The sequence below is a fragment of the Sceloporus undulatus genome, chromosome 4, assembly GCF_019175285.1.
Source record: "Sceloporus undulatus isolate JIND9_A2432 ecotype Alabama chromosome 4, SceUnd_v1.1, whole genome shotgun sequence".
Classification (NCBI taxonomy): Eukaryota; Metazoa; Chordata; class Lepidosauria; order Squamata; family Phrynosomatidae; genus Sceloporus; species Sceloporus undulatus.
In genome coordinates this window covers 51,502,034-51,515,405 of record NC_056525.1, presented here as the reverse complement: position 1 = coordinate 51,515,405, position 13,372 = coordinate 51,502,034, and positions in this window count along the sequence as shown.

The following is a 13,372-nucleotide window of genomic DNA, read 5'->3' as shown; positions in this document are numbered from 1 at the left end:
TGGTCAGGCCCCACCTGGAATATTGTGTCCAGTTCTGGACACAATATTCCAGGTGGGGCCTGACCAAAGCAGAATAGAGTGGCACTATTACTTCCCTTGATCTAGACACTATACTTCTATTGATGCAGCCCAAAATCGCATTGGCCTTTTTAGCTGCCACATCGCACTGTCGACTCAAGTTCAACTTGTGGTCTACTTGGATTCCCAGATCCCTTTCACACATAGTATTGTTCAGCCAGGTGTCCCCCATCCTATATCTATGCATTTCATTTTTCTGCCCTAAGTGCAGAACCTAACATTTCTCAGTGTTGAAATTCATTTTGTTAGCTTTGGCTCAGCTTTCCAATCTATTGAAGTCATTTTGAATTTTGATCCTATGCTCTGGGGTATTAGCTACTCCTCCTAGTTTGGTGTCATCTGCAAATTTGGTAAGTATGCCCCCAATTCTGTCATCCAAAGCATTGATAAAGATGTTGAACAGCACTGGACCCAGGACAGAGCACTGTGACATCCCACTAATCAATTCTCTCCAGGATGAAGAGGAGCCATTGCTGAGAACCCTTTGGGTTCGGCCAGTGAACCAATTACAAATAACAGTTTCATTGTCTAACCCACATTTTACTAGCTTGTTTGCAAGAATGTCATAGGGAACCTTGTCAAAGGCCTTACTGAAATCAAGAGAGAGATCAGATTAGTCTGGCATGACTTGTTTTTCAGAAACCTATGTTGACTTTTTGTGATTAAAGCATTCTCTTCTCGATGTTCAATGACTCTCTGTTTAATTATCCGCTTTAGAATCTTTCCTGGTATTGATGTCAGACTAACTGAATGATAATTGTTGGGATCCTCTTTCCCCCTCCTTTTTCAAGATGGGGACAATGTTTGCCCTCCTCCCGTCTGCTGGGATTTCTCCTGTTCTCCAGGAGTTCTCAGAGATTATTGCCAATTGCTCCAATATTACATTTGCCAATAATAATAATAATAATAATAATAATAATAATAATAATAATAATAATATCCTTAGATGTAGTTCATCTGGTCCTGGAGATTTATATCCAATTAGAATAAACAAGTATTCCTGTACTACTAAATTCCAAGGCCTATTTTTCTGATTGTTCAATAAATTTCTTTCTTTCTTTCTTTCTTTCAATCATTCTTTCTTTCTTTCTTTCTTTTTTGTTGTTTTTGCAGTCTTTATTCCAGATGGTTTTCAAGTGTTTCTACAACTTTCTGAAATCTTCAGGATTTCATAAAGAAATTGTTCCAGTGATATGGATTCAGGTTTTGAGGGACTATCAAAAACATGAAGTATTATACAAAAATATAAGTGAATGAAACTTTGGGGTAAAATTAACACCTGGATAATTGGGTAACACAAATTTTGTTGGCTTTTTAACACTATGGCTCATTTACATAGTTAATGACAATCAAGGAGAAACATTAATGCTGAAATTCAACAAGTCAATACATTTACTTTACAATATATTTAATGAAGTTGCCCCATTTTGTTTGTGAATTTTCAGCTTGATTAATAACTTGTTTTTCTTTTCTTTTTTTTAAAAAAAGGTTTGGTTCCTATAATTACAGGTAAACAGCAGTTTTGGCAGTACCACACTGAATCTCCTATTTGGAGTGTGTGGGATTCAGCTGTTTCTTCACAACATAAATGTGTAGCCCATTGCTATATGCAGATATCAGCAAAATCTGTTAAATGGTGCTGCAGCCTGCAAGGAGAAGAGAATATCATTGCTGCTAATATTCACTATGTCTTTCACATGACAAGGAATAGAGGGATTTAAATAAAATGAATTTAGGCTTAGATTAAGACAGCAATTATATGTGTTGATGGTCCCCGGAGGTTCAACACAGGTATGAACAGATCTATCCACCTCAATGAATTATTCTGTCAGACAGGATGTCAGAAAATGAAAAGAGCAGTCAGGTTATTTGGTCATGTTAGGCATTGCATAACAACCAGAAGACTTTCAGGCATGTCTAAGTGGAAAGGAAACAGGAAGAATATCTTTAAGATAGAATGTGAAGTCATAACAAATATCAAAACTTATCATCACTCTATTATATGTTCCGTAGCAGATGCAATAACTAGATCACCAATCAGCTGTGCTATTTTACTTTTCACTACTCATGCTGCAGTGATTGCAACACATAGGTGAAGATTACCCCTCCCACAATCCTTTGGTGGCAGTATAAGGAAGAGTATAAGAACAGTAAGATGAGTTCAGGAAGATAGTGCAGAATCACTGTGCATATCCTATTTTTTCCTTGGATTAAAATGTGCACATATATGGGCACTACTCTTGGTATTGCAGGCCATTGTGAAACCATGCTGTGTAAGGGTAGTAACATTTTGAGAGAGACCAACTCGACCCTAGTGTAATAAACACTGAAATAGCAAGCAAAATGTATTAAATTCACAAGTAACAGAAAGAAAATAGATAAAACCATGCTTTTATTGGGCCAGGTTGTGTAAGCTTTCAAGCTTCAGAGATGAAATGAATTTCCTCTTCAAACACTGATTGGCATTTAAAGAGAACTTAGAGGCTGGATGTGCACTTTGTGAATTTGTAAAATTTGTAGGATTAGAATCTTTGTTTAAATATTCATTTCATCTTTAAACTACATCTACTGCAGACCAAGCCCAGTGGGAGAGATTTAGCATATATAGTGTGGCGAGACTTGTAAGTATCTTTCACCCTCGCCCAGAAAATGCCCTAGGAGAGGTCAGGGGAGATGTTCTGTTAGGGAACATCTCAGAAACAACCCCCCCCCCAAATTGAACTTTGCTTTATTTTCCTCACTTAACAACAGTTTCCATTATATATATGTGTGTGTGTGTGTATTTGTGAATCATAGGATGTGAGTGGCTGCAGCTCAGCAATTTAAGGCAGCTGTAACCAGTAGAATCCCCACCCCCTTCCCTAACAATGACACATTTGCATTGACATATCATCTTCTGACTCCTCAAAATAGCCTTAAACACAGAGTTGAGGAAATTTTAATTGTTACTTCAGTTTTGTTGTGTTCCTTCTATATAAAGGGAGGGAGGCATGACCAGAAACAGCTGTTTGCTGATATAGTCAGCCCATCTGCTGTGGGTTTTTAAACAAAGCTACAATGGGATTATTTTGATTTTCAGGTGGCTATAACTTGAAGACACTATAGAGTTTTAGTTGAGCTGATAAGCCCTTATCAAATTCTTTTGGCACTTCACTTGCAATGAGTTACAAAGCATATGGATGGAAAATATGTTTTTTCATACGGTCCTGAGACAATCTCCAGGTGGGAGGGAGAATGCATATTCCTCTTCCATGTATTAAAGGATGAATAAAGTTTTATTTTTATTGGTTTGTCTGTATTAGAAAAAAATCACCAAGAAGCTTTGGAGCTTTGAAATAACAAAATGCATTCTTCCCTTTGAGGCTGCACTCCCAGTGCCCACTTACCAAAGAGTAATCCCCACTGAACTTAGTGGGATTTAATGCTGAATAAACATATATAGGGTTGCACAGTCAGATAACAAAAGTCACTTTAATGCCCATATATTTCTGAGAGGGTGGTAAACCACACCTAGAGACCCCTGGAGTGAGTAAGTATTCTGTTGATCCAATTCAAGCTTTCTTTCTTTATATTGTGTTCATTTACATTACTTTTAATTTGTAATAAAGAAAAATGCTAGACAAATAACCATCAAATTATGGAAATGCTAAAATGATAACAACAAAAATGAAATGGAAATGAAGGAAATTTTAGCAGCATGGACATTGTGTGAAAATGAGATTAAATATATTACCTGTTTATACTCAAACAGATGTCAAAAGAATAGTAGGATACAAAATGAGAGATTATCATATTCAGTACAAATAAGTTTGTACTTCAAAGGGGTCTGAGTTTCTTAGATCGTTGCACCCTCTTTGATGTCAATTATGGCTCAGCTGTAGGAGCTGGTGGATATTTTCACAAATGCTTTTGAGTGATTCCACTCATTCCTGGCACAGAGGTCTAGCAGGTTTTTATGTGTAGTTTGCATTTTGCCTCCTGATGTTATAGAGCACCACGCATCTCCATCTCGTCCCTCCCTTTATTCAAGAGGTATATGAGGCCCTATCTGGTATGGTTCAGAAGTATAACATTAGGTGCCATAAACATTTAGTCACTGGGGTTAAGCAGCTAGGAAATTATTTTAATTCCCATGTAGAATTAAGGATACACTCCTATGCATATATAGGGGTGTATATACTTACTTGTATGAGAGTAAGTCCTACAGTAGGGCTTCTGAATGAGCAACAGTAAGATCAGGCTGCTGGGGTTTTAATTGGCATTTCAGTGGTTATATTGAATTTCAGCTTTAGAGTTAGCTAGCAAATGAATTAAATCTGTGGATGAAAGACTATGTTCCTTTGCTTCAAAGTAAAAAAAGGTCAGTAGGATAATTTTGGGTGGAATGAAATGGTGGAGAAAATCCCTTCCATTATTCACTCAATATATAGAACTGGACACAGCTGGGCAATAAATTGGTTCTATTTAACAGGCTTGCTGTGAATTACTTTTAATTGTAGACTTCTGAGAAAAGCATTCTGCTATTATTTTAAATTATTTCCAACAAATCTTTGGGTATACATAGTTTTAATTGGTTCCATTTCTCTCCTCTTATTACCTATATTAAAAATTAGTTGAATAGGTCAATTCAAATTGTCCTTTCAGGCCAATGTCCTCCTGTATGAAATTCAGGTTATTAGACGATAGGATTGGTGTATCCACACTGTTCAATTATAGCACTTTGATGCCACTTTAATGACATCATCCTGGGAATTTGTAGCTTGGTAAGGTGCCTAGAATTCTCTGTTCCCCTGAAATATGACATTAGAGCTCCCTACCAAATAAGTACCTTAAAAAGTATGTATCCCAGGACTCCATAGAATGGAACTCTGGTAGTTGAAATGATGTCAGTATAATACATGTAAGTATTTACTTTGAGTGGAACCTGTACTAGTACTGCTCAGGAAACTTTACTTTATACTCCACTTGAAAACTTCTGGATCCCTCAGTTAACCACATAGGTTAACATTCAGACTGACTGAAAAGTCCCAGATTTTTATATCTTTTCTTTCTGGTTTTATACTGTGCTAAAATTAATTGACCTGGGGAACTGTTATAAAATGTACTGTATCCGATTACCCAAGAGTTGACAGAAAATATTCTGGGATAAGCAAAATTTGTATAGATCTCTAAAATAAAACCAAAAAAGAACAGGAACAAAATCTGAGCTTTTTGGGCTTTTTAATCAGTGTGGATGCACTCTAAGTAAGGTTTTTTGTTCCATTATATAAATCAAAGCACTCATACAAGTTGTATCTTTATAACAGTTTTTTCTGCACCACTGCCATTGTCAAAAACAAGATCATCATGTATATTACAGATCAACCCTAAAAGTCTGAAGAGAAAAACCCTTTAACTTTCCAGAGTATTTCCAGAGGAAGATGGTGCATAAGCACCATATTCTTGAAATCATGGCTCCTAAACCAGGTGTTTGTTAATCTGTTTAGTAATCTAGCCTTAGTCACAGTAGCCTCACTCAGTCCAAAGGAAAAAAGAAAAAAGCAATCAACAATTCTACAGCCTTCTCTTGGGTCACTTACATGGAACTTAACAATAGTCCTCAGTCTATATTTTGAGACTTTTCTGGGGCTAGATGTATGAATCACTTGTTGCAAACAAACAAACAAACAAAACAAGAGTGGTGAGTCTGCTGGGAGATATATGACCCTTTTACTTGACTTCTGTGGGTCATTATTTTTACATGGTGAGATAGGGTTTTCAGTTCTGTGAAATACATATCCCTCCCCCCAAAATAGCAAATAACATGGGAGCCCAATCATGGTATGAAGCATGCACAACTGTGCTGGTGCAGCCACATGCATGCTCTGCCATTGTGGAGAACAGATGCTACAATTGGCAGATGGCCAGCCCACAGTTGGAAACAGCTGAATGTACTTCCGACCTGAGCCCTATTGAGCTTTTAGAATCACAGAGCTGGACAAGACTACAAGGACCATGCAAGAATCAAAGCTCTCACAACAGATGGCCACTCAGCCTCGGTTTAAAAATCTCCAAAGAAACCACTACACTCTAACTGCTTTATCACACTAGGGGGCAAACAGGATTTAAACGAGAGTTAAACGAGAGTTAAACAGGAAATGCTTGATGTTTATCACATGCATCCAGATAGCATTAAGTTACTAACCAAGTATTTGTTGGGGATTGCCTCTTGAAAGTAGCAGCAAATATGGTTCAGGATGAAATTACAAATATCAAGTAATTTAGCCAAATGCTGGAGGATGCTTTCCTGGAGAAGTTTTGCAGTTCTTCAGAAAGAGATTTTCAAATGCATTTTGGCCTCTTTCTGATAAAGGCATCCCCAAATGAAAAATGAGCTGTATAAATATTTAAAGGGCAATAATATGAAGTAGGAAAGTGCATCATTATTACCATGGGAAAAGTAAAAGAGTCAGAACTACTTTGCTGGGAAGTGAGGGAAATCTCACTGGCTTTATGGATTGATCAATTTTTAAATCTGGCACTAGCAGCCTATTCAGGGCTAAGAGTTGTTACAGACATTGAAGGAAGACTTGAGAGGCTTATGATGGTGGTCTATGCCAGATTGAGATCTATGTCTCAAACTTTAACGTAATATGGATTTCCATCTGAGAAATGGGTTGATACTTCCAGCCTTCTGTAAAAGAAAGGAAAACTCATTAATAGCCTTCACATAACACATAAAGTACACCTTTAGGAATACCACCTGTATTGATTTTATGGTCCCAGGACAAATAAACAATATTTACTTATGAAAATAGTTTTCTATGTGAGCTCATCATGTCTTGGTGTTGATAAGTTGTATGTTGTAGTGTATGGATTCTTGCCAACATAATATTCCATTTCAAAATATGGAAAAATATTTCTTCAAACTACAGCTCTCAGTTTTTCCGGTGGAAGCTATGGGAATTATAGTCTAAAGCAATTTTCCACAGTTTTATCCCCTGAAAGACAGAAATTATGGTATGGACCACTCACACCAGAAGGATATTGACTTGGACACCATTCCCCTGGAAAGCATAATATGTCGCCCAGCTCTTATAGGTCTATTTTATATAGCTATAGATGGTATTTCCATATGGAATGACCCCCATGGTGCTGGTGAATAGGTTTGAATACTAGGTGTGATATTGTGATTTTTCCTCTTTATCATTGCCCCACTGAAGTTCATAATTTTGCAGTGTAATTGAATCATACAAAGGCTATTCAGTAATCTCTTCTGGCAGCCTAGGGCAACTCACCTTTTCCCCTTGTTTTCTTTTTGCACTGCCCTTGCTCTAAGAGGTGTACTTCATGCAATGTTTTTGCATAGATGTTCCACCTAGATTAAGAGTCTTCAGTGGGACAAAAGTTCCCCATATAAGGAACACAGAAAAAAAAAATAAACAGACATAACAGACATCCAGATCTATGTTGATATTAACTAATAATATAGAGTTTTGTAAATTACTTCTGTCTAAATTGGGAAGATATACTTTAAGTTCGGAGTTCATAATGATTGGATGATAGCCTAACTAGAGATCACTTAAACTTACTTTTGACAGGGTGTATGTGGCCTGTAGAAGCATTCAGTTATTTTTTTTAATTATTATTACCATATAATATTTCTTGCAGTTTCATTTTAAACAGTATTATAATACTCATATTTCATAACATTAATCAATCATCTCCCCCCTATAACATTTCATTAAACCTTCATAAAATTTAATTTTCAAATCCAATATAATCATCTCTCTTATTCATATTCTTCCTTCGTAAATATCTTACAAAAATTTACAGCTTGTCTGTTTATACATATATATTTTCCATTCATCTTAAGGGACCATACTGTTAAATATTTTCCATCTATTATTTACATTTTGTTTTATTGTAATAATTTACCCATTATCTATAACATTTTACATTCTATTCCATGCTTATTTATTTTTAACTTCCATTATTTGCAAAACTGATACTTCTACTAGTTATTTGAGAATATTTTCTAACTATCATTACATAGTTTTCTATGTACTCCATTTTTCTTTACAGATTCAGTTACTGTTAATGGGTGAGCTGTAACTAAGACCCTAATTAGATTATTTGTAGTCATGTTCTCACAGTGGAGATTATCATTCATGGTTTTTAAACTACAATTGAAATTGGTTAGTGATCAGGTCTTGGTTTCCTCTCCAGCTCCATATTTGTTTCAAGCTCAACATGTCCAAGACGGAGCTTCTTGTCTTTCCTCCTAAGCCCACCCTTCAACACTCCTTTTCTGTCTCTGTGGACAACATTTCTATTCAACCAGTCCAGCAAGCCCGCAGTCTTGGTTTTTTCTTTGACTCTTCTCTGTCGTGTATCCCTCAGATCCAGACCACAGCCAAGGCTTGTAGATTCTTTTTGTACAATATTGCCAAAATCCGACCATATCTCTCCGCTTCTACTGCCAAGATCCTGGTCCATGCCCTAGTGATCTCACGACTGGATTACTGTAATGTCCTCCTGGCTGGGCTTCCTCTTTCTCACCTCCGTCCTTTAATCTCTGTCCAGCATTCAGCTGCACGCATTATCACTTCCGCCCACCGCTCTGAACACATCTCTCCTGTGTTGGCATCCCTTCACTGGCTCCCTCTCCCTTTCCGCATTCAGTATAAGCTCCTGCTGTCGACATTCAAAGCCCTCCATGGACTGGCCCCTCCTTACTTATCAGACCTTCTTTCTCCTCACCTTCCCACCAGGGCCCTCCGTTCTGGTAGTCAAGGGCTCCTGTCTCAGCCCAGGAGTTCCTCTGCCCCATCCCGGATTCGCCCCTTTTCACTTGCTGCCCCTCACTCCTGGAACCTTCTTCCCCCACAAGCAAGAGCCATCACTTCTTTAACTAGCTTCAAAACGGAGTTGAAAACCATCCTGTTCAGAGAAGCCTTCCCAGGCATTGCGTAATTGTCGCTTACTATCTGATGTTCTTTTATTGCCTGTCTATCAAACCATTTCCTGTATTGCTATGTATTGTATATGTATTATCCTACTTGAGAGTATGTATTTTCCCTGGATGAAGATTAACCTTCCATTTTGAAGCCAAGTCCTCCCTTCAGTCCATCTGCCTTGGTCCAGGCCTTGGAGGTAGAGAGGAACTGCTGGACCTCTTACCCTTTCCCTCTACCACTCCCTTCTCCTTCTGTGTCATGTCTTTTTAGCTTGTAAGCCCGAGGGCAGGGAACCGTCTAACTAAAAAGATTGCATGTACAGCGCTGTGTAAATTTACAGCGCTTCATAAATAAAGGTTAATAAATAATAATAATGGCACCTTACCTAAGTTCAGAAGAGCTTTAACTCTGGCACGTTTTAATATGTTACCCACAGCCGTATTAGAAGGAAGATTTAAGAAAATTCCATACAAACTCCGACTATGCCATTGTGACTTAGGCGCCATTGAAACTACCGAGCATGTTCTTCTTTATTGCCCGTTTTATAGGGATGTCCGTAACCAACTGATCTATCCATTCATAAACAAATTACCAGGTAATACCGATCTATTTTACTTACGCCTCCTTCTGGATAGTCGTGACCCTAGTATGATCCATAAGGTGGCCAAATTCTGCTACATTGTGTGTAAAGTCTGCCCTCAATTGGTAAATGAAAATTTTACTGCTGCATAGATGATTTGACCCGGCATTATTCTAACTGTAATTGTTTAAGTACTATTCATGCCCAGGTATGTACAATGTATATTTTAAATTATACTGATGCTGTTTTCCTTTTATTTTTATTTTTTATACTGGTCAAAGACCGAATAAACTATATTACATTACAATTGAAGTCAGAAAACAGCATCGTTAGCAATACATACATAGTACATACATACTTTGAATAAGTCTCCAGACCATTTCAAAGAATACAAGATAAAAGGGGGAAAACATACATAATTAAAACTCACATAAAAAGAATTCTCTATAAAATTTAAAATATATGGCTCTGATTACACTGTTCTTGTAATTTGGCAATACTTGTTGCACAAAAGCACCTCTGACCCATAGCTGCTGTGTCTCCAAAGCATGGGCAGGACATCATATTTTTATTGATTAGGAAAACACATCAGTAAGTTCCCAATTGTGCTGCTGTGGCATTAGTCCTCCAGTGTGATAAGTTCCTCCTGTGGCAGTTCTGGCATTGGGAGGCCACAAGATGTCAGTCTCCTTCTCTACCTTCACGATTCATGAACAGTTTTCATTTCATTTCTTTTCTTTCATTTTATTTTCCTTTCTTTTATTTGTGTTTTTATTAAATCACATTGTCATAGTTGTTAAGTTGTGTTAAATAAAAATAAATGAAAGTTATGCTGGATAGGGCATAAAGCAGGGGAGCAGAAGAGTAGAAAAGCAGAAGTGGCCATTGATGCTAGAAACAGCATCAGCTTTTGGAGAGGTGTGTGATAAGCTCTCAAACCAGTATGTATCCATTTACTTATAATATGATTGTGATGAATGGGACTCATATGACATTGTCCAGTGTGATTTGCTGTATATAAAAATTGCTGTATTTCATATGTGGATCAGGACCATGGCAGAGTAGGGGTGCAAGAAAAACCTTTCTCCTCAATGGCAAGGACATGATCCAAACTGAGCCTTCACCATGCTAGGTTTTTAAAAGCAGGGCATGATGTCAGGAATCTTATTATGGTTTTCTCACATCATGCTTACTTAGGCTGTAAATTCCTATAGTAAGAATTTAGGATAGTACAAGAGAAATGAAAGGCAGAAATTACCATATCCTCTTTTTAATTAGTCATGAAATCCAAATTCCAATAGATAGCAAGTTTTTTGCAGTCGGTCCTTGGTATCTGTGGGGATGTAGTTCCAGGACCCCTTGCAAATTCCAAAAAATGTGAATGTTCAAGTCATTATTTAAAATTTTAAATTACCTGTGATCAACTGCAGCTAGACCAAGAAGCAGTCCCAGGGGTGCTATTCCCATGGCACTGCAGAGGCTGTAGCGGCAAGACCCAGGCACCAGGAATGCATTCTTCCAGTGCTAGCTATAGCAATTCTGCTCCTTCAAAAGGCAGAAGTGGCAGCTAGCATGCTTCCATCAGGAAGCAGGAAAAATATGCACCACCATCACCACCAGTCAAACCCAAGAAGGACTTAGCAGGGGAGTGAGAAGCAGCAACCTCCTGGATCCAGGGCTTGCCACTACCGCTTCCCCTTCCCTTGCAACTTTACTCTGTTGCAAGCAGGAGGTTTTTGGATGGAAATTTTTTGAAGTTATGGCAAAGCATCGTCCCAGGATTGACTTCCAACAGCCAGGGAGGAAGCAACAGTGCCAAGCCCTAAGCACCATGGACTTGCTATTTCTGACCATCAGTGAAGGGGGGAGGGAGGGAAACAGTGGCAGCAAGTCCTGAGCACCAGGCACACATTTGTCTTGCTTCCTGCTCGGAACGAAAGAGCAGAATCACTGCAGCCTTGAAACAGCCTTGGCTACTACCCTAGGACCAATGGCCTGGCTTCAGTTAATAGCAGGTGAATTTTTGTAAAAACATTTCGTCATTTCAGTCCATGGTTGATTAAATTCATGAATGCTGAACCCATGGATATGAAGGGACCCACTGTTTAACATTTTGAAGTACCCTGAGAGGCTTACTGCACTTCCAAATGGGGTTAGATATGTTAAATACCATAGGGGCCCATCCTTCCTAATTTAGTGGCAGCAATAATAGCCTTTAAGTATTCCTCCAGAGTTGGGGCCATGCAAGTGCTAACTTTGCAAGTGCTAACCCTGTTCTCCAAGGATTGAGAGGTTCTACAGATTGTAAAGTCTGAACAGATGGAACTTTGAAAGATAATAAGGGAAGATATGACACCTTTAGCTAATAAAGCTAAGTATACTGTGAATTCCCTGACAAAGTAGGACACTTGACAGAGGCATATTTCAGAAGCTGGCATGAGAATTTGAGCACCTAGCTAGAACGAACATTAGTAAAGCAAATTCTCCACCCTTTCTATGTTGTGACAGGTTAATTCAAAATATTGGTCACCCATAGTAATGTGCTCAAGCCCAGAATGTCATGCATGATAATATACTAGCCTCACTTTGCTTGACTTGTAACATCTTTCATATTGAACATGACAATATTTGTTTCTACTTGCTGCCACCTATGAGGACTAGGGGAGGAGAAAGACTGCTAGATTAACTAATTGGTGCATTATGTCAAATCAGGCTTTAAAACTCCCAGGTGCCAGCTGGTCTATTTGACATTATGTTTTCATTTCTTCTTTTTAATCTTTTTTAAAAGCAAATATTCCCTTGAAACCGGTTAAAAAATAAAGGACTTGTTCGATCCCCTCTGAGGGATGGTGATTTTGTATATAGATTGCTTTTTAAATGAGTGGTTACTCACTAGATAAAAGCCAGAGCTGAATGGTGATTAGAGACAAAACATTGCTTAGCACTTGTTGCTAAGCTACAGGAGAGCAAAGGTGTCCTCCAATAAGGAGAAATTGTTTCTGTGTTTGTGTAGTCTCTTCTTTTTTAAAATAGATTTCTCCCCTCCGTGAAGATTTGTATGTTATTCTCATATATACAGTATTACCTTCTGATTAATTCTTTATTATTTACAGTGTTATTTCAGACCACCCAACACTAGAATTGCGAGGGAAATGAAAAGAGACAAGAGAAACTATGCAGGAAATTATCACAATGTAACCTTGTTTGGACGTTCTTTGCTTGCTTCAACAATAAATCAAACACTGAAGTATCCCCTTATCTCTTATTTATGGCCTGATTTAATATGCAGGGCAATTTATGCAGGACAGTTGAAGTGGTGGCCTTTATCTGAATAATGGAGAAACCATTGGCACATATATCAAGTACTGTATATGAGGATCTTCCCTTCATTTTCCTGAAGGATGAGGTAAAGATTTCATATGTCAAGAACACTACATTATGATGAAAGACACATGTTAATTAGGTGTACCTTTGCTAGTTTAAATACCAGTTAAGGACTGTATATCCTTGAATGTCTTCACGTGCTCTTATGGGAGGAGGTGTGCAAAAGGCCTTGAGACGAGAGTATTGCATCTCAGCTTCCTGTGCTTGATATACCAGGGCCCCTTCCACAGGACACAATTATAGTGCTATGGTTCTATTTTAACAATGTTCTCCTCCTATTCTCATAGCAATGAGTCTGGACAAGAGAGCCCAATCTCTGGTTTTGGTATGAACTGTCTGGAAAACATCGAAAATAATGACAATGTTCAGACATTTCAGCACCAAAGCCACT